The 22,201-nt window shown below is 40.5% G+C and overlaps 1 protein-coding gene across 1 annotated transcript in view; it reads left to right on the top strand.

The window, feature by feature from the left end:
- The window catches only part of LOC123749640 (integrin alpha-4), a 141,802-nt gene that overhangs the window by 72,245 nt on the left and 47,356 nt on the right, over positions 1-22,201 (top strand). The window lies entirely within an intron of this gene.

The following is a 22,201-nucleotide window of genomic DNA, read 5'->3' on the forward strand; positions in this document are numbered from 1 at the left end:
TAAGTAGAAGTAGAAGTAGTAGTAATAGCATAAGTAGAACTAGTAGTACTAGCATAAGAACAAGGTAACTGCAGAATGCCTATTGGCCAATACGAGGCAGCTCCTATCTATAACCACCCAATCCTTAAAACAAAGCTTAAGTTGCATTAACTTAGGCTTAACAAAGCTTAAGTTGCATTCACTGGAAAGGCGAAGAGTTAGGGGAGACATGATAGAGATTTACAAGTGGATGAATGGACATAACAGGGGGGATAATAATAGGGTATTAAAAGTATCAACACAAGACAGAACACGAAACAATGGGTATAAATTGGATAAGTTTAGATTTAGGAAAGATTTGGGTAAATACTGGTTCAGTAACAAGGTTGATGATTTGTGGAACCAATTGCCGTGTAACGTGGTGGAGGTGGTCCCTCGATTGTTTCAAGTGAGGGTTGGACAATTATATGAGTGGGATTGGGTGGTTATAGATAGGAGCTGCCTCGTATGGGCCAATAGGCCTTCTGCAGTTGCCTTTGTTCTTATGTTAATCCCACTCATATACTTGTCCAACCCGCGTTTGAAACAATCGAGGGACTCCACCACGTTACGCGGTAATTGGTTCCACAAATCAACAACCCTGTTACCGAACCAGTATTTACCCAAGTCTTTCCTAAATCTAAGCTTATCCAATTTATACCCATTGTTTCTCGTTCTGTCTTGTGTTGATACTTTTAATACCCTATTAATATCCACTTTGTTATGTCCATTCATCCACTTGTGTGGGGAAAAACTCCAGGCAGCTATTCTCTTTTTTAAATTGACTTTAATAAGATAAAGTTCTGTCTTATTTATTTTCTTAGTAAGTAAGAATTAATTGAGTGAACTGTATGTACTTGTTTAAACAACATGGTTTTATAAATGGCCGTTCATGTTTAACAAATTTGTTATCTTTTTATTCTAGCATTGTTGAGGCAGTTGATAGTGGTAAGGATTGCGATGTTGTATACCTTGACTTTAGCAAAGCTTTTGATACAGTGCCACATGAAAGACTGATTAAAAAAATAGAGTCTCATGGTATTGGGGGTGCTATATTAAGCTGGATTAGGGCATGGCTATACCAAAGGAAACAGAGAGTTAGTATAAATGGAATCAAGTCAGAGTGGGAAAATGTTGTAAGTGGAGTGCCTCAAGGCTCTGTCCTGGGACCTCTGTTGTTTATAATATATATAAATGATTTAGATTCAGGTTTGAGTAGCAACATTTGCAAATTTGCCGATGATACGAAAATCGGTAGGGAAATTAATTCGGAGGAGGACTCACTATCACTTCAAGTTGATCTAGATAGGGATTTGAAATGGTCAAAGGATTGGCAGATGCAGTTTAATGCTGATAAATGTAAAGTTCTGAGGTTAGGTAATGATGATAGAGTTACAAGATACGAGCTAGATGGTGTTGTGATTGCGAAGTCGGATTGCGAAAGGGATCTGGGAGTTATGATTAGTAAGAATTTAAAACAAAAGGATCAATGCATAAATGTTCGTAATAAGGCAAATCGGACACTTGGATTTATTAATCGCAGCGTTAGTAACAAGACACCTGGTGTGGTTCTCAAGCTATATCTTGCTCTAGTTAGGCCCCATTTAGATTATGCAGTTCAGTTTTGGTCGCCATATTATAGAATGGATATAAATTCACTTGAACGTGTCCAGCGTAGGATGACTAAGTTAATTCCCCAAATTAGAAATCTTTCATATGAAGAAAGATTAACAAAGCTTAAGTTGCATTCACTGGAAAGGCGAAGAGTTAGGGGTGACATGATAGAGGTTTACAAGTGGATGAATGGACATAACCGGGGGGATATTAATAGGGTATTAAAAGTATCAACACAGGACAGAACACGAAACAATGGATATAAATTGGATAAGTTTAGATTTAGGAAAGACTTGGGTAAATACTGGTTCAGTAACAGGGTTGTTGATTTGTGGAACCAATTGCCGCGTAACATTGTGGAGGTGGGGTCCCTCGATTGTTTCAAGCACGGGTTGGACAAGTATATGAGTGGGATTGGGTGGTTATAGAATAGGAGCTGCCTCGTATGGGCCAATAGGCCTTCTGCAGTTACCTTTGTTCTTAAGTTCTTATGTTCTTAAACTGCCTGAAATTATCTCACACACTGTTGGGGGGACAATTAGTAGCTTATACCACTTTGAGATGGCTCCTTCTTAAACTACCAATTGTTTACCCTTGATTATAATTATTATACACATATGGTGGTTCACCTTATTATTATATCATACCACATATGGTGGTTTAATCTACTAGTAATAATTACTAATTATGAATACTAATACTACTATAACAAAAGAGGGCTTAGCTGAGCCTGTTGTAGGGGCCTGCTAAGGCTGTGTAGATTTATCATCAATTTGGGTGTGGCCCTGTGCCTCTTTGTGCCACGTAATGGCGGCCGTGTGGTTACAAACGTTGGCAAACAGCTAGGTAAATTATGTGTATGGTCCAACTGTCTGCACAGCTTCTTGCTGCTCCTATCACAATTTACATTGTGGTTTGGGGTTTCCATACATATAACCGACTTATCTAATAGACGTAGACGTAGACGTACCACGCCCTGCCCTGGTGACTCTCTTTTACTCCCTCGTCTATCCATATCTCAACTATGGTATTTGTGCTTGGGGTTCTACTACCCAAAATCATTTACGTCCTCTAATTACTCAACACAAAGCTGCTATTAGGACAATATCCAACTCTGGCCCCAGACATCACTCGGTACCCCTACTCAAATCTCTGAATATGTTAGATATTAAGTCACTGCACATTCTCTCTTGTGTATTATACATATATAAAACGCTAAACTGTAATGCCAATTCTGACTTCAAAAGCTTCATAGAAGGTTGTAACAGAACCCATGAGCACCACACCAGAAATAAATACAGTTTTGATATTCCTAGAGTACGACTTAATCAAACATAAGAACATAAGAACATAAGAACAAAGGTAACTGCAGAAGGCCTATTGGCCCATACGAGGCAGCTCCTATTCTATAACCACCCAATCCCACTCATATACTTGTCCAACCCGTGCTTGAAACAATCGAGGGACCCCACCTCCACAATGTTACGCGGCAATTGGTTCCACAAATCAACAACCCTGTTACTGAACCAGTATTTACCCAAGTCTTTCCTAAATCTAAACTTATCCAATTTATATCCATTGTTTCGTGTTCTGTCCTGTGTTGATACTTTTAATACCCTATTAATATCCCCCCGGTTATGTCCATTCATCCACTTGTAAACCTCTATCATGTCACCCCTAACTCTTCGCCTTTCCAGTGAATGCAACTTAAGCTTTGTTAATCTTTCTTCATATGAAAGATTTCTAATTTGGGGAATTAACTTAGTCATCCTACGCTGGACACGTTCAAGTGAATTTATATCCATTCTATAATATGGCAACCAAAACTGAACTGCATAATCTAAATGGGGCCTAACTAGAGCAAGATATAGCTTGAGAACCACACCAGGTGTCTTGTTACTAACGCTGCGATTAATAAATCCAAGTGTCCGATTTGCCTTATTACGAACATTTATGCATTGATCCTTTTGTTTTAAATTCTTACTAATCATAACTCCCAGATCTCTTTCGCAATCCGACTTCGCAATCACAACACCATCTAGCTCGTATCTTGTAACTCTATCATCATTACCTAACCTCAGAACTTTACATTTATCAGCATTAAACTGCATCTGCCAATCCTTTGACCATTTCAAAACCCTATCTAGATCAACTTGAAGTGATAGTGAGTCCTCCTCCGAATTAATTTCCCTACCGATTTTCGTATCATCGGCAAATTTGCAAATGTTGCTACTCAAACCTGAATCTAAATCATTTATATATATTATAAACAACAGAGGTCCCAGGACAGAGCCTTGAGGCACTCCACTTACAACATTTTCCCACTCTGACTTGATTCCATTTATACTAACTCTCTGTTTCCTTTGGTATAGCCATGCCCTAATCCAGCTTAATATAGCACCCCCAATACCATGAGACTCTATTTTTTTAATCAGTCTTTCATGTGGCACTGTATCAAAAGCTTTGCTAAAGTCAAGGTATACAACATCGCAATCCTTACCACTATCAACTGCCTCAACAATGCTAGAATAAAAAGATAACAAATTTGTTAAACATGAACGGCCATTTATAAAACCATGTTGCGACTCAATTATTAATTTATGTTTTTCAAGATGAAGACGAATTTTATTTGCTATTATAGATTCGAGTAACTTTCCCACAATAGACGTTAGGCTAATTGGTCGATAGTTAGACGCAAGTGATCTATCTCCTTTCTTAAAAACTGGTATCACATTAGCAACTTTCCAAAACTCTGGCACTCTGCCTGACTCTATTGATTTATTAAATATGGTTGACAGTGGGTCACAAAGCTCCTCTTTGCATTCTTTAAGCACCCTAGCAAACACTTCATCCGGCCCTGGGGATTTGTTTGGTTTGAGTTTTACTATTTGTTTAAGAACATCCTCCCTGGTAACTGCTAAACTCGTCAACCTGTCCTCGTCCCCACCCACATAGACTTGTTCGGCTGAAGGCATATTGTTAAGTTCCTCTTTAGTAAATACAGATACAAAATATTTATTAAAAATACTACTCATCTCTTCATCACTATCTGTTATTTGACCTGTCTCAGTTTTTAATGGACCTATCCTTTCCCTAGTCTTAGTACGATATAACTGAAAAAACCCTTTAGGATTTGTCTTTGCTTGCCCTGCTATGCGAACTTCATAGTTTCTTTTTGCTTTCCTTATCTCTTTTTTAACATTTCTAACCAGTTGTACGAATTCCTGTTCTAAAGTGACCTCCCCATTTTTAATCCTTTTGTACCAAGCTCTCTTTTTACCTATAAGGTTCTTCAAATTCTTTGTTATCCACTTTGGGTCATTAGTATACGATCTATTCAATTTGTATGGTATACTACGTTCCTGTGCTTTGTTTAGAATATTCTTAAATAAGTTATATATTGAATCCACATCGAAATCCCCATTTAAGTCACCTATCGCTGGGTTCATGTCTCGCTCCAAGACCGGCCCACACCCCATACCCAAGCCTTTCCAATCAATTTGACCCAAAAAATTTCTTAGGCTATTAAAATCAGCTTTTCGAAAATCTGGCACTTTAACAGAATTTTCTCCTACTGGTCTATTCCATTCTATGCTAAATCTGATTTCTTTGTGATCACTGCTCCCTAGCTCACTCCCTATTTCGATGTCATTAATTTGCGTTTCCCTGTTAGTTAACACTAAATCTAAAATATTATTTTCCCGTGTTGGTTCCTTAATGTGTTGCGTAAGAAAGCAATCGTCAATTAATTCTAGAAAATCTTCTGCTTCACTATTCCCTGTTTTGTTCAACCAGTTTATTCCGCTAAAATTAAAGTCACCCATGACATAAATACTGTTAGATCTAGATGCTCTAGATATTTCATCCCATAGATGCTTTGCTTCCATTCTGTCTAAATTTGGTGGCCTATATATTACTCCTATTATAATATTTTTAGCTTTTTCGTTTAATTCAATCCAAATAGTTTCTGTGTGTGGCTCTGTTTTGATTCCCTCTTTGAGACTACATTTCAAATTGTCCCTAACATATATGGCTACTCCACCTCCTCGTCTAATATATCTATCTGTGTGAAATAGTTTAAATCCATATATTTGATATTCAGCTAATAGTTCTCTATTTTCTACATTCATCCACGTTTCGGTAAGTGCAATAATATCTATTTTTTCTGTGCAGACAAGAGCATTTAATTCGTTAATTTTATTTCTTAGACTTCTACTGTTAGTGTAATATACCCTAAGTGAATTGTTATTTTGCGGACCTTCTCTTTCCCTGATCGTTTTGCCAATTCCTTTCTCCCACAAACACATACTTTTATTACCTCCTTCCTCCAAATCAATTCCCATACCTCTATCTACTAACAGTTTAAACCCAAACAAACACCTCTAACCACTTCTTCTAGCGAGTTCGCAACAGCAACAACCCCAGCTCTCGATAGATGCACCCCATCACGAGCATACATTTCATTTCTTCCATAGAAGTGTTCCCAGTTGTCTATGAAAGATATTGCATTTGATTTGCAATATCTTTCCAGCCGGCAATTGACACCAAGTGCCCTCGATATCCATTCATTTCCCACTCCCTTTCTTGGAAGAATGCCACATATGATCGGGATTCCTCCCTTGCTCCTAACTAACTCTATGGCTGTTTTATACCTCTGAATCAGTTCCTCACTCCTGACTCGACCAACATCATTTCCTCCCACGCTAATGCAAATAATGGGATTGTTCCCATTACCAGCCATAATATCATTCATGTTGTTTATAATATCACCAATGCCAGCTCCGGGATAGCAAACCCTTAACCTGTTCCCCCTATCTCTAGCACAAAACGTTCTATCCAAATACCTTATCTGGGAATCTCCCACAACTAATGTTTGCTTAGGTACTTCCTTTACTTTCTGAGGGGCCTGCGCTTCCTTTCTCTTCGTTGCTTTCCCTTTTGCGCGATCCACAGTCTCTCCACAGCACTCGTCCTCCAAAACGTCAAATGAATTTGAAGTTGCTATGGCGTTTGAAGGCGGCTTTATCAAAGTCTTCTTAAGGCCCCTGTCTTTCGCAACTCTCCAAGACGAGGTCCCTTTACTGCTGGTCTCCTCCTTCGTTACTTCTCGTTGTTTTTTAAGCTGACGCACCTCCTCCCGCAGAGAGTCCAACTCTGTCCTCAGGGCTCCCATTAGAGTCACCAGGTCCTTCACTACAACTTCCATATTGCTATGATAAATGCTCTAGAAATGCTCTACAAATCAAGGGACCCAGATTGTGGAATGACCTTCCCAACCATGTTAAAGACTGTACCTCTCTCAACCAGTTAAGATAAAAACGAAGCTATACCTAATAAATTCCCTGTAACCTACCTTACCCCTCTAATGTCATCCAATGTCTGTTTTTTTAAAGAGCGCTGTTTGTCGACAGAATTGTATTTGTGCTGCTTTTTCAGCTATGTTTTCATTTTACTCTTTATGCTCAAATAGTATTAAGCTTTAGTCATTTAAGTTTTTTATGCCCGAAACGCTTTGAGTAATAGTGGCTTTAGGCATTGTATGTACTAGCCCTAACTATAAATCCATCACTCTTTGTAAAATCTGTTTTATGTATGTACCTTACCTAAATAAACATTTTGATTTTTTTTTTTTTAATAAATGTTAAAAATGTGCACACAAATTTAAACAAATACAGGATACTTGGTAAGCCGGATATTGGAGTCCTCTAGTTGAATTAGTGGTGTCGCTATGGTAGTTTCTTGGGACAGAGTAGGTCTATCCTATGTGACCAGTATCGCAACACACGAGCCCCGTTTGTTATTGTTGAGTGTGAGTGGGAGCGTCAGTAAGTGATGCCCTGGGCTACCAACGCCCCTGAACTCTTGGTTCCACTTCTAAAGTAATTCTACATTAACAAGGGAATCATGCTACATTTTGGTGTTAGTAATTATATTCAGTCTTGTTGATTACTTTTTTGTTAAATTTAAATACAAGACTGTTGTATAAGCAATATTAGAACATTGTAATTATACGTGTTGTCTATGACGTCACGGGATCTCCCATTTTCTTTCCTGAAGGTAAAACAAAAAAGGGGATACTATGTTATGTGTGTGTGTGTGTGTGTGTGTGTGTCGGATTCTGACATAATTCCGGGGAGGGGGGAAGAACACGGGTCGAAGTCCCGGAAAGGACTGCAATCACTTTATTCTTCTCCTTCAGAATTATAGTGCTGCTTTAATTTGAGTTTACATTGTTGTGCAGCAGTCCTTTGGGGACATATGTCCCGTACTGGCGCATCAGGTGCTGGAAGTCGTTGCACGTCTTCTTTCCTGGCCAGTTATATAGGTACTAATTTCTCTAAAGTTTTCAGAGTAGTGTTGCCTCGGCATTTTACTTTCACTATTCTCAAGATGCCCTGGCTGTCTGGATGAACAGAGACTATTTGACCCGTGGTCCATCACTATCCACCAGAACTGTCACCAGGGTTCAAGTTAATTCTGTTATAGGGATTGTTTGCCCCGTAATGATACTCCCTCAGAGCTGTTAGGTATTCACGAGTCCATACGTCATTCCACCGACTTATCACCCTTGAAAGATGTTTGAAACGTTGAACCAAATCACTCTCTTTGACATATGAAGGATTCTCTGGTTCCTCGTCCGTAAGGGACACAAGTGTTTTGAGAGGTCTCCCATACATCAGATGAGCTGGACTTAATGGTTCACGCTGCAAAACATCATCAGAGAGGTAGGTAAGCGGTCGGTTATTAACTCGTGCTTCTATCTCTATGATTACTGTTTGAAGCTCCTGTAGGTCAATCCTTTGGCGGTGTAGGGTTTTCCGTAGGGAACGTTTCACCGTACCAATCATGCGTTCATAGAAGCCTCCATGCCATGGTGCTCTGGGAAGTATGAATTTCCAATGGCACTGCCGTTGAGTTAGGGCCGTGCGTACCTTTGGTTGTGTCCAGATTTTCCTCAGACATGCTTCTCCTGCCACTAAGTTGGACCCATTGTCTGAGATCATTAACTTAGGACAAGATCTACATGAAGCAAACCTGCGGAAAGCCTGTAAGAATGCTTCGGCACTCATATCGGGAGTCATTTCTAGATGGACTGCCCTTGTTGTGGCACAAGTAAAAAGACAGATGTAGGCTTTTACTGGTTTCATGTCCTTGGTGCCTGTCAGTGTTAGTGCTCCTGTAAAATCTACTCCTGTTGTCTCAAAGGGACGAATATGTATGACTCGTTCCTTCGGAAGTGGAGGAGGGCCAGGATATGGACACACTCTGGCATCGTGTCTCCGGCAAATAACACAGGATTTGATTATTGATTTTACTGTCTGCCTACCTTGGGGTAGCCAGTACTGTTGTCTTAAGTCCGTGAGAGTATCTAATACCCCACCATGCAGAGTGCAGTATTTGTGTATATGGAACACAATTAGTTTGCTTACTATGTGGTGACGAGGGAGCAATATTGGAGTTTTTGCTTCCAGATCTATGTCAGCATGCTGTAAGCGTCCTCCGCATCTTATTAGTTATAATTGTCAGTGTCTAACCAGAGACCCAGATCATGTTGTAGCTTCTTAGGAACATTGTCAAATTCTGTCCCGAATGTGTCGATCTGAGCTCTTTTGAGTACCTTAGGGGGCATATTCATGTAAATTAAAAGTGGTTCAATTTGCTTATAAATTTATGTATGAAATGGTTATAGAAAGTGCTGCAACTGGTCCAAGTTTCACCATCACACTCTAAACAGAAAAGGAGAAAAAAAATACACAACGTATTATGCAACGAATGTTCAGCATTCTCAAATAATCTCAGGGAACACATGTGTCAACTAAAATGTCTACTATGTGCTGTAGAAGCACAAACTCTTGTAATAATTGTAATATGTATGTGCAATATATATATATGTAAAAAAAAAAAAATTTTTCTTTTTTTTCTTTTTTTTTTGACAATTTTTTTTCCTTTGTTATCAAGGGATTTGCATGAAACTTGCACACCTTGCTCAATGGATGCCTATCTGCAAGGGTGCTAATTATGAACGAAATCTGTTGAAGTCAAGCTCAGCTACAGGTGGCCGAACTTGGATCTTTATTTTACTCTGGAAAGAAATTTACAACTTCAAAGTACTTCAGAGCTTTCATTTATTAATCAATTTACATGCAAATTACACCTTATATGTAGAGTTCGTGCTTCTACAGCATTTAGTAGACATTTTAGTCCAAAGTCCATTTGTTGATTTTATAAAAATTTATAAACATCATATATTGCATATTTTTGGAAGGGTAACTTTGAATAATTATATTATTGCACTAAACACTTTTTTGATAAAACTGATCACTACAATCCTTTATTATGTGCTAAATTTAATATCTGAGTGTTATAGAAATGATTTTAGTTGACACATGTGTTCCCTGAAACTATTTGAAAATGTTGAAAATTCGTTGCATAATACGTTGTGTATTTTTTTTCTCCTTTTCTATTTAGAGTGTGATGGGAAAACGTGGACCAATTGCAGCCCTTTCTATAAACATTTCATAAATAAATTTATACGCAAATTGAACCACTTTTAATTATTCATGAATATGCCCCCTTAGGGCACTAGGGAATTTATGCTTGATTCCTATTTTCTTTAGAAAATCAAACACTACTTGGGTGACACCTATAAGTTTGTTCAGTTCAGAGTACCGAGCAGGATCAATTACCAAAGTCCGAGGTAGTTCCGGGTTCTCAGTGGGAACAGTGACATTGGTCACAATGACTTGTGGCTTTTGTTCAGGCCACTGGTCACTGATTAGCCACTGAGGTCCATTGAACCACATCTCTGCCTTTGTTAATTGCCGTAAAGTCAGGCCTCGAGAGAGATAGTCAGCTGGATTCTCTTTAGTAGGTACATATCTTAGTTTATACCCTGCTGACAACTCTCGTATTTCCTTAACACGGTTACTCACGTAAGGACTCTTACTGTTATTGTTTTTAACCCACTGTAGCACTGCCTCATTATCTGACCTTACTACTGTTTCTTTAAAGTGGATGTGGCTTAAGGCCTTGATCAGATAATGAGCCAATCTTACACCTAGCAGTAAGGCTGCTAATTCCAGTTGTGGCAGTGATCTTTTCTTTAAATGTGCCACTCTGGCCTTTGATGTGAGCAAATTGGCTTGCCCATTTGAGACCAAGTAAGCTACTGTGTCATAAGCCTTTCCTGAGGCATCACAAAATACATGTAGCTTAATTGGTTCTTTTTCATTTACTACTGTGTTCCGAGGGAACTTGACAGACTCTAGGATACTTAAATCTTTCGCTAACCCTTGCCATTTTTCTTGTAGGGCAGGTGTTAGAAGATCATCCCAGCCTATCTTTTGTTGCCAACATTCCTGAATTAACTTCTTCCCATTAATTAGTATTGGACTTAATAGTCCTAATGGGTCGAAGGGTTTGCTGACTTGTGATAGCAATTTTCTCATTGTTAAGTTAGTGGTATCTGTCTCCACTGACTTGATTGTCAGCTGATCTGTTGTTATGTTCCATTGGACACCTAGTACCTTTGTCATCTCGGGTACTTGGTAGTCGGAAAATTCAGTTGCGATCAGTTGATCTCATGGTATATGTCCAACAGTTTACTCTCACTGTTGGTTGTTCCTTGAACAACCAACAACCTGTAATCCACATACAGGTTTTTGCTAATTTCCGTCTTGTTCTGGCTATTGGACTTCTTCAAGTGCATATCCAAGGTAGCTTGAAGCAGAAATGGAGAGGACGTGGCTCCAAACAAGACGGACACAAACCTGTAAGTGATTAATTCACTCTTCGGATCGTTAGGATCCTTAATCCATAGGAACTTTATGTAGTTCCGGTCTTCTTCTTGAAGACCAACCCTAAGGAATGCCTTGCTAATGTCGGCCATATATGCATAAGTCCCTATACGAAACTTTAACAGCACGTCGTAAAGCCTTTGTGTCAGGCTAGGGACAGTTTGAAGGCAATCATTTAACAAAACACTACTCTGCCCCGTCTTAGCACTGCAATTAAATACTATCCGTAGTGGGGTAGTAGCAGAATTCTTCTGTACTGGGTGGTGTGGCAGGTAGTGTCCTTCCTTTGGGTTATCATTTGTTACAACTTCGATAAATTTGTCATCGAGCTGCTTCTGTATTATTTCATGGTACAACTTCAAGTTCTCAGGTTGTCTTTGTAAGCGCAACACCTGTGATCTTAGTTGGTTTTGTGCCATAAAATGGTTGACGGGTAGCTGAGGGTGATTCAGCTTCCATGGTAACCTGACCCAGTACTGATTTTCTCTGTAGATAACTGAGTCCAGGTATTGTTTGTAAGTCCAGTCATCATCTGGGCTAGGTTGTTCAGGGACAATGCCAAGAGTTGCCAGTGTGAGATTTTTTTCTACGCCTACCTCCCTTAGGAGGTGGACTACAAGTTTAAAGGCTGCTCACGGCAGTTAAGCATGAGTCCAACAGAAAAAGGAAAAGCGGGAGCAAACCGCCAGGCCTCCACCACTAGAGGTGAAAACCTGTCCACAATAGGCCGCTGGCTCCTCCTAGTTAAACAGGATGTTAAAACTAATAAAGGGTAACCGATGGGTTCTCACAATCAAATATTTATATTTGATGTGGCGCTATGAATTGGAATTCGAATTCCCAAGAACAGCCGTCATATCAAGATCACATCAACATTTAATCATAATATGCAGAAATATGGTGGAACAATATGGTTGAAGGGTTGACATCAAAGACCGTTTTCTATAACATAACAATGTATTAATAACAAGAGACTAACTACTACATTACCGAGTTTACGTTACGTTAATGTCCATTCATCCACCCATCTAGGGACCTCGTAGCCTGGTGGATAGCGTGCAAGATTCGTAATTCTGTGGCGCGGGTTCGATTCCCGCACGAGGCAGAAGCAAATGGGCAAAGTTTCTTTCACCCTGAATGCCCCTGTTACCTAGCAGTAAATAGGTACCTGGGAGTTAGTCAGCTGTCACGGGCTGCTTCCTGGGGGTGGAGGCCTGGTCGAGGACCGGGCCGCGGGGACACTAAAGCCCCGAAATCATCTCAAGATAACCTCAAGATAGATCCAGTGGCACGATAACAAACAGCTAAAAAGCAACCCTTGCCGTGAGGCTGCATACTGAACTAACCTGAACACAGGTGTGCCCACTGATGACGCAATATTGCAAATCAAAGAAAAATATCACAGACTAAGTTACACCACAGCGAATGGTTACGTTATTGTACATCAAGTGGCATTTGCAACACAGCTATTCAACAGCCCCTCAAGAAGTGACAGCAGGCTCCATCTTGCTGACACTTCGGGCTGACAACATGAACTGAACAAATGAAGGATATCCACTGAAGACACAAGCATGCAATCAATAGTGTCTCAGGTTCCCTGACAGCTACTATAATCACAAGCTTAGGGGTCCTCCCGCCCCCCAGGAGAGACCCACGTAACTAGGCGGGTAGTCCAACAGTGACTCCCCCTATCACAACCCAGTGTAAACACTCTTTACAACTCCCTACAAGAAGTTGCACTGTAAATAGCAACAAAGACAGGCAAGGCGGGATTCTGGGACACAGCTCCACAAATCCCTAGATTACTCTACTCTCGTCACCAGACGGCAACCAAAAGAAATTGCCTGAAGTGATTAATTACGTTAATTGACTGATCGCAGCAGTCAGCAACAAAGTACTACGGTAATCACAAACAATTGTCTCACACTAGACAACAACATGATGATACTCTACATTAATCATTAACACTTGTCTCTCTTGTTAACAATAAATCAAACTTATATTACATCACACTTGACTCCTAGCAAGTATTCAGTGAGTAATCCTCAATTAAGGTCAAACGAACCACTAATTACATCCTCATTGAGTTACGTTAACTAAGCCTACCCTAACTTGGTAGCTTCTCAACAGTCTGTGTCAAAAAATTACTAGTGAGTGTTAATTACCTTAATTAACTCCGAGCAATTAATTAACTGTCACCAGGACCGATAATTAATCATCCATAAATACGTCTCACTCCGCACTGCCTAAGCAGGTCTCATCAAACACTGTGAATTCACGGGAAAGGAGTTTACCCCGAATTAACTAATTAAGTGCCATTAATCCACTGTCCTCAGACAGGATATGATTAATACAACGATTTATGCTAGCTCCATGACCTCGCTTTACCGAGTCATCTGAGACCTCCCGATGTTAATTACTCCACTAATTAACATGAGCCACTAATTGCTATACCCCAGAAAGGTAATTAGTCTCGAGCAAATTACGTTAACACAAATACTGACAGATCCTCTCCCACTACGTGAATTCATGATGAGAAGGCTAATTACATAATTAGCTAGAGTGGTCAATTAGTTGTCACACGGACAATTAATTGCTCCCGAGACGTATCTCACTCAAGCTCAACGCTGTTCTCTCATAACAGCCCTCACTCACTCCACAATAGGTGTGCACCCCTTATCCAGTTAATTCCCCAATTATTAACTCATTGAATCCCTAAGTCCTCAACACAACTTAAAGAAACAAAGTAACCCCAGTGTTACATAGGCCACCCTACAATGGCATGCAACAACACAAATGCACTGCCCACATACGGTTGCGGCTACTGCAACTCGTTAATTACTGTGCCCACACAGTAATGACACACGGTTGTGCAACAACAAGAGTATACCAATATTACTGCCCCCCTTATCTTGCAACCGTTGCAAAGGACTACTGTGAACACACACTTACCTCAGCAAGGCAATTAACCAATCAACTGCCTGCTTTCATTAAGTACTGTGAATTCCCCTGAATAATCCTAGAGGTCCCTTAAACCCTCAACACAGCTCTCAGGGCAGCAATAATATCGTATAAACTGATAACAACACTGCACAAACCTGCAACATAATGATGCCATCAGCATACCCCACATGCTAATGACATCATTAGGCAATCAGTCAGCAATCACATCTACTGACTCACCACACAACACAGTACATAAAACATGCAAATGAACATATAGAAATGGCATTCACATAATCAATGAAAATTATATCATCAGGTAAATGTAACTAACTACACAGACCTCAGGGTACCCACTGACATCCCTGCAACCTGGCCTGCCTACCTCTAATGATACAATTTGTATGCGGTACTCTATGGCATTAATCAAGTCTGAACGATTATATAGAATCGACAGGCTGGATCACTTATATGGTAAATCTCTACACTGACCGGTTACATACTCGAGTCAGTCTACACACTTATATATATGATAATACTACAGTGTGGTCGTGTACAACATCTATCTCCAGGTACCGCCCTACCAGTCACCTGGACGTGCTACAGACAGCTGTCTCTCAGCTGCTTCCCTAGCCTGGCAGGGCTATGGGACAACACAGCTTTACCGTGAATTTCCACTAATACTGAGACACTGTTACACTGACTATTGTACTCACGTTTTCCTCTAACTATTTAACTTATTTCCCAGGTCACTACCACTCTAGCTGTCAACACTTAGCTTGCTCCTCATGCGTTGACAAGATGTGGCCCTAGGCTGTCCCGGGAAAGTGGCCAAGTGGCCCAAGGAGGTGGCCAAGGCATGTGGCCACCGTGTGGCCCACAGCGCCCCTCCCGAGCTGAGAGGGGGGTGGTGGCCGGAGCGCGGGCAGGCGGGGTAGCCGGCGCGCGGCCAGGTGGGGTTGGCCGAGCCGGGCCGGGCCAGGCGGGGTTGGCCGAGCCGGGCCGGGCCGAGCGGCCGGGCCATGCGGCGGGTGGCCGGGGTGGCCTGGGGGTGGCCACCGGGCATACACACGTGGATGGGGAATCACCAACAACTCCAGCAAACCAGAGCCTGCATTGCTCTACACTGGGCTGACAATGGCCGGCGGCGTCACCACCGGGCGGACCAACAGGGTGGAATTCAAAGTCCCACAGGGGCCTGTAATCTCACCACAATTACACTGCCCTGATTCCACCAATAGTTCTACACTAGACAGGATATTCAAACCACCTGTTACACCATGAGGCTCTGCCAGCTGCCTCATGGGTGCCCACTGTCTCTGAGGCTATTTTACTGATCCTTCCGTACCTCGTCGGCCCTCAAATTTCACGAAAATTGGGCCTAGACACAACCCGGGATGGCAGGATTGCCATCCCTGCTAGACAACACGGTAGCGTCTGCGATTAACGGGGGTGGAGGGGGAAAACTCCCCCCCTCCACCCAGATACGTGCTCGTCCACCTGCTACCCTGCTCAAACTGACGATTTCGCGGGCTAAGGAAACTCAAAATGCCCATACCTCCTCCCCTACTTTGTCTTGACCAATCAGCACGAAGCCGGCACTGTTCCCTCATGCCGCTACCAATCACAGCCTTTCGCGCCAAAACACAGCTCGGAGCATACATGCCTACCCCAATCACAGGCCTCACTCACCCTCAAGCGTCCTGTGACGTCACAAGATGGGGGAGGCCTAAAGACAAGGCGCAATGTCTCACATGGAGGGGGGGGGGGGGGGCAACGTTCACCCCACTCTCCCCCCACCTCTAACGGTTTGAGTCAAGTACCTCACATACCACTTCACTCTCACCTCCTCATCCTATTTCACAGAAACAGGAAAATCTCTGTAATTCTCTCTACAGAGCAATCACAGACTTCTGACTACTCACAAATGATAGTCCATAACATAAGCTTTCATTCAACACCCCACAAGTATATGTTAGTTTGAAAGCTTCAGTTTCTAGAGTCCCTAGAACGACTAGCCTAATCTAGAAACTAGGAAAACTAGCTGAGGGAATCTAGATTCCCTCACAGCCAGGTCCCATAACTTATGTACTGGGGGATCAAGCTCATCCTCGGACATGTCTCTGAGTTGCAGTGGAGACTGGTCTCCTAGTCATGCAAGCATTACTGTGTTGGCATGTTGGTGGTCAACAGGTGCGGATTGTTTTAGCCGTAATACTGGGCCTGTTAGTAAATAGCCACCTGCAGATGGTAACACGTTCATACCGTGGTGATCTTCCTTTCCTTTGATAAACTTATGGTAGACATCTGACCCCATAAGGATTCCAATATTGGAAAGGTTGTCCGATGTAATTTTATCAGCCAAAGGAACTCCCTTTTCTTCCAGGAATTTGGCTGTTGTTCCTAGACCATCTACATACAGGTCTGTTGGGAATCTATCTACGACCAGTGCTGGTACTTTTCGTACATAACCTCCTAATCGTACTTTGGGTCGTACTACCCTGTAAACTTGGGCTCCTGAGTCAGTCAGGAATCCTGCTATGTTTATTCGTGTCTCCTCTACAGGTGTAAGTTTCAGTGTATCTACCAACTCCTTTGATAACTCCTTCAAGGGTCAGTTGGGACCCTTGATCAAATAATCCACGTACGGTTGCCTTGTTCTCTCCATTTCTAATGATCAATCGTGCAGTAGGTAGAGCTGATGGGGGGTTAGACCTTGTTGAGAAGACACTTATGTCAGGTAACACAGTACAATGCTGTACTGAAGTGGTAGTTCCTTCCTCCTCCTGTGGTTTGGCAGACTTTGTACTTGAGTCCCCACAAAGTGCTGTATGGTGTTGACCCTTATGGCACCTATTGCAGGTGCGTATTGGAGTTGTGCAGGTGTCGGGATGATGTTCCCTTATACACTTGGTACATCTATGTAACTCCTTGAGTCGTTTTATGCATGTTGCACGATCAGGGTAACGTCTGCAATTGTACAGGGAATGTGGTTGCTCACAAAACACATATGCTCTCCAGACGTTAACAGTATCTTGAGGAGTCACCGATTTGGGTGGCGCGTTATCTGTAGGTTTCGAGGGACCAACTGCATATGTGCCCACACTGCCTTGTTTCCACTTTGGGGAGGGAGAAGTTGTCTTGGATTTGTTTTGAGTACTGTTTGTACTCTATTGTTTACTATTAGTAGTAGACGGTTTAGATGCCGCTTTTCCATCTGGGTTAACTCTTTCTCGTTCTATGATGGTTTGTAACCCTTTTGTAATCTCCGTTACTGTTAAAGATGACATACCAAATAACACAAACAACTTATCCAGTATGTCACTGGGTAATTTGCTTGTCATATGGACTTGGATTATCCAGTCTGATGCATCCAAGTCCACTTTATTTTTATTAAGTGCCTTGAGCAAAGACTCAAGCTCCAATCTAAAGGCTTGGAGTGAGCCTGCTGTATTATTTGGAGGTTTAATATCTAACAGCTTCAGGGTTAGAATTCTGATAGTCCTTTCGGGTTTTGCATAATTATCCTTCAGGAGCTGTACGGCATTGTCATAATCGTCATCTGTGTGATTCAGATTACAGACCACCTGAAACGCTTCATCCTTCAAGACACTCTGTAAATATGTAAAATTTGTTGTCTTTGGTACATTGGCATTAGAATCCACAGAATCGACAAATTTGCTCCAGAAACAGTCCCAACTCTCGTCCTCTGTTCCAGAAAAAGTTGGGAGACTGAGTGATGGTAATTTGACTTCTGGAGCTGTCTGGTTCTGGGAAGTTGTGGCTACAATATTCGTATTGGCTTTATTTGCGTTTATTATATCGTCATAGTGTTGTAACTTTACAAACAATGCATCTTCGTAATCAGAGTGTTCTTGTAGTACGTTGTTCATTGTATCTTCATCAATACTGGTAAGCTTAAGTAAATCTTGATATTCTATCATTTGTTGCAACACACGGTCATATTTGTTCCGTGCAAGCTTAAGATAGTTTTCCAGTGCTGCATAATTAACTGGAGTTTGGTTACTCAAGTCTTCACATTGGCTAATCTGCCTTGATTTGACCCTTCAAGCTAGTGAGGGTTAATTTTACATTTTTGACAGTAGACATCTTGGAAGTACTTGCTAGTCGTATGGACTTTGACTATTTCTGGCACTTGAATTAGTAGAGTAACTAGTTTTCGAACTAGAGCTGTTTATCATTTATAAAATACACTATATAATCATACACTCTATAATTTGAGTGGTAAGCCTGCATCAATGTTGGAATTCCACAAGTTAGCCCTTCTTTATCACTCTTGGTTGGTACAGAGACACAGGTTAACACTCAAAGGTGATATGATTATAGTTAAATTATGCCTATAGTTATATTAATATCATGTTGACAACACAACTCGGGTTGTCTTAAATACTGCATAAAAATATGTACTTGCTAGGTTGTAATATGTGTTCAACTCTAGACAAGTGTAAAATTCTTACCCTTACACCAGGTTAGCACAATAAATTAGACTAGGTTGTTGTACAACACCAGCCTAAAATGTCCTACCCTTGTGCAAGAATTATTTGTAAATAATGTGGCATGCAGTAATTGTTACAGTAATGGGGCAATATTAAAGTAATGTTTATATAACTTATAACTACAAAACATTTATAAGTAACTTATAAGTAAAGTAGCCTCTTATCAACCTCTTGTAATGAAAAAAGCACAATTGTTCCTTTGGTACAGGCCTCAGAACAATAATAGTGCTTGTTGTAAGTTCTGTTTGCTATGAGATTGAAAAGTTAGGCTATAAAAAATGCAAAAATATAGCAGTGTCTTCCTGCTATAATGTGTGTAGGAAATATTGCACTAATGTTATGTATATCAGGATCTAGTATCCGGTTCGAAGGACCAAAACAATGTGGGGAAAAACTCCAGGCAGCTATTCTCTTTTTTTAAATTGACTTTAATAAGATAAAGTTCTGTCTTATTTATTTTCTTAGTAAGTAAGAATTAATTGAGTGAACTGTATGTACTTGTTTAAACTGCCTGAAATTATCTCACACACTGTTGGGGGGACAATTAGTAGCTTATACCACTTTGAGATGGCTCCTTCTTAAACTACCAATTGTTTACCCTTGATTATAATTATTATACACATGTGGTGGTTCACCTTATTATTATATCATACCACATATGGTGGTTTAATCTACTAGTAATAATTACTAATTATGAATACTAATACTACTATAACAAAAGAGGGCTTAGCTGAGCCTGTTGTAGGGGCCTGCTAAGGCTGTGTAGATTTAGCATCAATTTGGGTGTGGCTCTGTGCCTCTTTGTGCCACGTAATGGCGGCCGTGTGGTTACAAGCGTTGGCAAACAGCTAGGTAAATTATGTGTATGGTCCAACTGTCTGCACAGCTTCTTGCTGCTCCTATCACAATTGACATTGTGGTTTGGGGTTTCCATACATATAACCGACTTATCTAATAAATGTTAAAAATGTGCACACAAATTTAAACAAATACAGGATACTTGGTAAGCCGGATACTGGAGTGCTCTAGTTGAATTAGTGGTGTCGCTATGGTAGTTTCTTGGGACAGTGTAGGTCTATCCTATGTGACCAGTATCGCAACACACGAGCCCCGTTTGTTATTGTTGAGTGTGAGTGGGAGCGTCAGTAAGTGACGCCCTGGGCTACCAACGCCCCTGAACTCTTGGTTCCACTTCTAAAGTAATTCTACATTAACAAGGGAATCATGCTACATTTTGGTGTTAGTAATTATATTCAGTCTTGTTGATTACTTTTTTGTTAAATTTAAATAGAAGACTGTTGTATAAGCAATATTAGAACATTGTAATTATACGTGTTGTCTATGACATCACGGGATCTCCCATTTTCTTTCCTAAAGGTAAAACAAAAAAGGGGATACTATGTTATGTGTGTGTGTGTGTCGGGTTCCGACAACTTGTAAACCTCTATCATGTCACCCCTAACTCTTTGCCTTTCCAGTGAATGCAATTTAAGCTTTGTTAATCTTTCTTCATATGAAAGATTTCTAATTTGGGGAATTAACTTAGTCATCCTATGCTGGACATGTTCAAGTGAATTTATATCCATTCTATAGTACGGCGACCAAAACTTAACTGCATAATCCAAATGGGGCCTAACCAGAGCAAGATATAGCTGAAGAACCACACCAGGTGTCTTGTTACTAACGCTTCGATTAATAAATCTAAGTGTCCTATTTCCCTTATTACGAACATTCAGGCATTGATCCTTTTGTTTTAAATTCTTACTAATTATAACTCCCAGATCCCTTTAACAATCCAACTTCGCAATCTCAACACCATCCAGCTCGTATCTTGTAATTCTTTCATCATTACCTAGCCTCAGAACTTTACAATTAACAGCATTAAACTGCATCTGCCTGTCTTTTGACCATTTCAAAACCCTATCTAGATCATCTTGAAGTGATAGTGAGTCTTCTTCCGTGTTAATTTCCCTACCGATTTTTGTATCATCTGCAAATTTGCAGATGTTGCTACTCAAGTCAAAGTAGAAGTGCTTACATAAAAGTGAAGGAGAAGTGGTGTAGGGGGTGGGCCGGTCTTGGAGCTAGACGTGAATCCAGCGATAGGTGACATAAATGGGGTTTTCAATGTGGATTCAAAATATAACCTATTTAAAAATATTCTAAACGAAGCCCAGGAATGTAGTATACCATATAAATTGAATAGATCCAATACTAATGATCCAAAGTGGATAACAAAGGATCTGAAGAACCTTATAAGTAAAAAGAGAGCGTGGTACAAAAGGATTATGAATGGGGAAGTCAGTTTAGAACAGGAATTCGTACAACTGGTTAGAAATACTAAAAAAGAGATAAGGAAAGCAAAAAGAAACTATGAAATTCGCATAACAGAGCAAGCAAAGACAAATCCTAAAGGGTTTTTCCAGTTAATCCGGACAAAGATTAGGGAAAGGATAAACAAATTGATTTGTTCATTTGATGCATCACGTTACTGTGATCTCTGGGTGTAAGGGAAAGGATATGTCCATTAAAAACTGAGACAGGTCAAATAACAGATAGTGATGAAGAGATGAGTAGTATTTTTAATAAATATTATATATCTGTATTTACTAAAGAGGAATTTAACAATATGCCTTCAGCCGAACAAATCTATGTGGGTGGGGACGAGGACAGGTTGACTACTTTAGCAGTTACCAGGGAGGATGTAATTAAACAAATAGTTAAACTCAAACCAAACAAATCCCCAGGGCCGGATGAAGTGTTTGCCAGGGTGCTTAAAGAATGCAAAGAGGAGCTTTCCGAGCCACTGTCTACCATATTTAATAAATCACTAGAGTCAGGCAGAGTGCCAGAGTTATGGAAAGCTGCTAATGTGATACCAGTTTTTAAGAAAGGCGATAGATCACTTGCGTCAAACTATCGACCAATTAGCCTAACGTCTATTGTGGGAAAGTTACTCGATTCGATAATTGCAAATAAAATTCTTCTTCATCTTGAAAAACACAAATTAATAAATGAGTCGCAACATGGTTTTACAAATGGCCGTTCATGTTTAACAAATTTGTTATCTTTTTATTCCAGCATAGTTGATTCAGTTGATAGTGGTAAGGATTGTGATGTCGTGTACCTAGACTTTAGAAAAGCTTTTGATACAGTGCCACATGAAAGACTGATTAAAAAAATAGAGGCTCATGGTATTGGAGGTGCTATATTAAGTTGGATTAGCGCATGGCTATTCCAAAGGAAACAGAGAGTATAAATGGGGTTAAGTCAGAGTGGGAAAATGTTGTAAGTGGAGTACCTCAGGGCTCT

Source organism: Procambarus clarkii, chromosome 20, assembly GCF_040958095.1.
Source record: "Procambarus clarkii isolate CNS0578487 chromosome 20, FALCON_Pclarkii_2.0, whole genome shotgun sequence".
NCBI lineage: Eukaryota > Metazoa > Arthropoda > Malacostraca > Decapoda > Cambaridae > Procambarus > Procambarus clarkii.